Here is a 4,961-nt window from a genome sequence, read left to right as displayed (position 1 = left end):
CCCCCCCCCCCCCCATTATGTATAAATTTCAATTTTCTTAACAGTATTTAACACAATGCCAGTGTCTAAGATCCGGATCCGTTGGATCTCATATGGTATTTTGGCTTCCTGCTTCCGGATCTGCAAATATATACGGATCCGGATCCAAGGGGCACAATATCAACTAAAAACTGCAACAAAAAAGAATTTATTCTCAACCCAAATCAGAACCATTGAAACAAGAACCAAAATTTCCTGATTTATGAATGGTTCATGAAGTTTTAGCATGAAATAAGCGAACAAAATAAGACACAAATTTTGAAAATTCTGCTTTGTAAAAAAAAATCAGTAAATTTAAAGAAATGATCTGGATCTGGATCCATTTTTTCCAGTGCGGATCCAGGATCTGAATCATGATCCGCATCAAAATTAAATGGATCCTAAGCACTGTACAACGATGTTTAGTAGAAAAAAAGCATAAGCACACTTTTTTCAGAGACACCTTGTATGAGTACTATAAATCTATTATTTGTTAAATAGATAATGCGTTATGAAATGTATTGATATTAAATATTATTTCAGGAATCAGGATATCTACGGAATCTAAGTGAGGAGAATGAAACTAAAAGTGAAGACCCACCCAATTACTCATTGTATTTTTGATCTTGACGGTACAATCCTAGATACGGAGAATATTTACAGGAAGGGATACAGACGGGTTAGTTGGTTTTAATTTAATTTAGGGACTTATCAATACGCTATTTTAAGTAACCTGGAGGCGTTGCGGAGGGTTAGGTTAGCCTAGGGGGGGGGGGGGTGTGTACTTTTGGCGTGATTTTTAGATCTGTAGCTTAATAACACAAGTTTATGAGCTATCTTAACCCTATCCCTGCTGGGGTACTTGAAAACCAGTATACAATTATGTTTGATGTCCTATTATAACAAATTATGCATCATCGGAAACCTCTTATGCTCTACTTTTAAAATCTGCAAACAAATTTGCACATTTGTAAAAATTGATCAGATAAAGTGGCTAACGTAAATCGCAAATTGCAGGGGGGGGGGAAGAGTGTTCACGCAAAATTAGATTGAAAAAAAAGAAAGATAAATCAGAAAAATGTCGCCAAATAAAAATGCTATTAATTGTTTATTTGTTCCCAGGTGTGTGAGAAGTATGGGAAAAGGGAGAAGTTGACCCAAAGCCTTGAATCTAGACTAGCGGGCCAGTCTGCTATGCAGGTAACATATTGAGGATACAGGGTTACCCACAAAGGATGAGACTTTAGTAATGACTTGTATTTCTTTTTGACATTAGTACATATCACATTAGAAATCTATATTTCAGGCAAATTCCTAAAGCCGGTCTTCAAAGCATTGTTTCTAAAAGTTACGGGGTCATTTACTTCTAATCCTTTGTTGAAAAATAAACTCAACTATATTCTTTTTCAACTTAGCTTTACAGATTTTATAGTTTTTATTAGAAGCCGCCCCCTACTCATTTCTGGATAATTTTCTATGATTTCTTATCTTCTATTTCAACTTTTAAGTGTGGCTTTATCTCATGATCATCTTCTCTTTCAGTACAAAACAAAACAAAAAAACGTTTGCGGATTTCATGATATTTTTTCGCGCATTTTAAAAATTTTACAAAATTAAAATACGCAAATTTTTAAAATTTTGATCATTCATAAACCTTCCTTGGGGTCACGTGAGGTCCCACACGAAATTTGGGCCGTTTTGACGTTTATTGGATACAAGACAGACATATAAACAAGCTAAATATATATATAGATGATTTCGAATAATTTCATGTGGCACTCTCTTTAACTGATTTCTCCCAGTTAAATGTTTTGAAAAACACGTCATGTATTATTTTTAGGTTAAAATTACTTTAAATTTTTTTCTTAAAAATTCAAATAATTTCTCCAATCACTAATAGTTGTATCTCTCTCAGTGACACATATCGGCCATTTTGTTTTGGTGTGATTCCTTGTGTAATTTAGTTACATTTTTTCCACATAATAACTTCTTTATCTACATATTAACTTCTTACTCTACATGTTAACTTCTTTATAAGAATCAGCACTATCAACGATTTTTATAACACAATAACTACTTTTAACACTATTATTTTGGTTTGCAGTTCAAGTTTTTAGGCAGAAATATTTCTTAAACTCTGACTTTAAATCACGATGATTACTTTGTAGCGCGTCTATGATGAAATTTACCAAGAGGTGACGTGACTATAAGTAAAAAAGTTTATAAAAAAAATTGCTCACTTGATATTTTCTTTTTTAAGATCTGTTTGGTTTTGATATATTTCCTTGCAAAGTTGCAGAGTACTGCTGGCACTTAAAACCCATCCAACTTGAAACAGACATTACATCAATTATACTGCATTCAAATATTGTATACAGTATACAGTATTCTTTTATTAAACAGTATACTGTATACAGTATAGAGTATACTGCATTCTATATATCATATACAGTATACTGTATTCTAATATTATATACAGTATACTGCATTCTATATATCATATACACTATATTGCATTCTAATATTATATACAGTATACTGTATTCTAATATTTTATACAGTATACTGCATTCTAATATTATATACAGTATACTGCATTCTAATATTTTATACAGTATACTGTATTCTAATATTATATACAATATACTGGATTCTAATATTATATACAGTAGTGTACTTACTGTATATACATTCATATATATACAGTATACTGAGCAGTTTGATTTTGCTGTCTGCTTAAAGGAAATTTTGAATTTTCAGCTTTGACGTCATGTTTCTAGATCTTTCTATCTTATTTTTATTTCAAGATTTAAGAAATTAGAAATTTTAGAATATTATAATTTAAAAATTCTGGTTATTTTTAATTGCCTGTAGTTTCCCGATAACCGATGAAGATCATAAAATGTACACATATTGTTATCTATATAATAAAACTCTTTGCTTATATATTTGTTTGTATGTTAGCTATAGCTGGCCAAACGGCTTCACCGAATTGGCTGACATTTTTTTTAAAGGGAATCCTTGAGTATCCCAGGGGTAACATAGGCTAAAAAATCGAAATATTTGTTTTAATAAATAATTTTTTTTCAATTTTTTTTATTCGAAATTTTTTCTTAAATTTTACTGGCATCGCAGGGCACTTTAGCTAATTTCATAACTTTTCATAAAAATATGGCAATGCCCGATTCACAAAAATACCCTTAAAAACTTTGTCTGAATTAGATATTCATGTTTATAATATTGAAACATTATTATTTCAATTCTGACTTCTCTACAAAAGTGACTTGCGCATTTCTACTGCAGGAAAATGGAAAACATAGAGGAACTATCCGAAGTAAATACATTTATACCTAGAAAATTAAAATATATCATAATTGATCAGAACAAGATAATTTGTCACTTTTGTAAAGAGACATGAATCATTAAATATTTATTCGTACAAAGATTTTAAGGATGTGAATCAGACATGGTCACCTTTGTATGAACTGGTCTCTTGACTCTGTATAAACCAATTATAATAAATATCGATTTAATGGAAAAGGAAGAATTCTTAGAAATGTTAAATGAAGTCGATGACGTCGTATACAAATATTCAAATATGACTATGGACTATTGTGTAGACAGGGGAAAATGGGGGGCCGTGATTTACAGGGGAATCTCAGGTTCTTGTTAATCCCCCCCCCCTTGTATAATTCCTGTATACGTCCCTGTGTGCAGACTGAATATTCCTGTATAGTCCCTGTGTGCAGACTGAATATTCCTGTATACGTCCCTGTGTGCAGACTGAATATTCCTGTATACGTCCCTGTGTTCGATTTAAAATGAGAATCCCCCTCCCTGGTCATCTCTGGTTCCTCTTGGAGTTATTTTTAAAATGGTCTCCTAAAAAAGTTGAATTTAATTTCTACTTTTGTTAACTTCTACATCATGAAAAATATGTTCTCTTTCCAAAAACATTTTCTGCTTTAGTAAATAAATATTATACAACCTACTCAGAAAAAAACAAACGGGAAAGTGATATTTTAAGTGGAATTATTTTACTTATAAATAATAAATTGTTAACCTTTTTTTCTGAAAAATTTCTGCTAGTAACATTGAGAAATATGGAATATTCATTTTTTTACGCACCTTGTAAGGTCAATTGTCGACATTTTGATAACAAATTTTTATGATTTTCATGTTTTTTTATATTTGTAATTGTAATTAAATCTTGCTTTTTGCAGAAGTATTATTTTGTGCATTATGTAATTCAAATTTTTGTGTAAATTGAAGATAGTGACAAAATATAAACTAAACCATCGAAAAATGCCATTTCTTCTTCAATTTCCACATTTTATGAGTAATTAATGAGAAAGAATATTAAAATCAACAAGACGCAAAATTTTGAAAATTGTTTTCGTCCAAATAAATTAGCAAAACTTTAAACTAGAGAATATCTATAATCCGGAATCAATTTTATATTACTAGGCTTTTAGGGCGCTTTGCGCCCATCCTCTATTTCAATTTTTAATTGTGGCTGTATCTGTGAGCATTTTCTCTTTGTACAGTATAAAACAAAAACAAAAAAAGTTAGCGGATTTCATAATATTTTTTCGCGCATTTTCAAAATTTTACAAAAATAAAAAACTTTTTTGACACAAATTTTTAAAATTTTGAGCATTCGTAAATCTTCAGTCATTTTTTATTGGATACAAACTAACAAACCGACTAACAGACAAGCTAAACTTATATGTAGATGTTTTATCCAGATCTACTTTTATAAGTATGAATCCGGATTCTAGTGAAAATGGAATAATATTAGTTCTAATAAGTCAAAGTAAACGAAACCTATTTATCATGAAACTGAAACCTTATTTGTTTTTAATCATTTCTAGTATATTTAATATCCTCTAAACTATGTAAATTATATGTTTTTCATAGAAAATCTTGTTTAGACGTATATT

At 30.3% G+C, this 4,961-nt stretch overlaps 1 long non-coding RNA gene across 1 annotated transcript in view; it reads left to right on the top strand.

Moving 5' to 3' along the window:
• Positions 1-1,248, top strand: part of LOC111712034 (uncharacterized) — a 2,190-nt gene extending 942 nt beyond the window's left edge. The window contains exons 2-3 of the long non-coding RNA XR_002767370.1: positions 562-697; positions 1,141-1,248. This is a non-coding gene — a long non-coding RNA (uncharacterized LOC111712034). The remainder of the gene's footprint in view (positions 1-561; positions 698-1,140) is intronic.
• The last annotated feature ends 3,713 nt before the right edge of the window (positions 1,249-4,961 follow it).

This window comes from Eurytemora carolleeae, unplaced genomic scaffold (genome assembly GCF_000591075.1).
Source record: "Eurytemora carolleeae unplaced genomic scaffold, Eaff_2.0 scaffold130, whole genome shotgun sequence".
Taxonomy (NCBI): domain Eukaryota; kingdom Metazoa; phylum Arthropoda; class Copepoda; order Calanoida; family Temoridae; genus Eurytemora; species Eurytemora carolleeae.
This window is presented reverse-complemented; position numbering and strand designations above follow the sequence as displayed.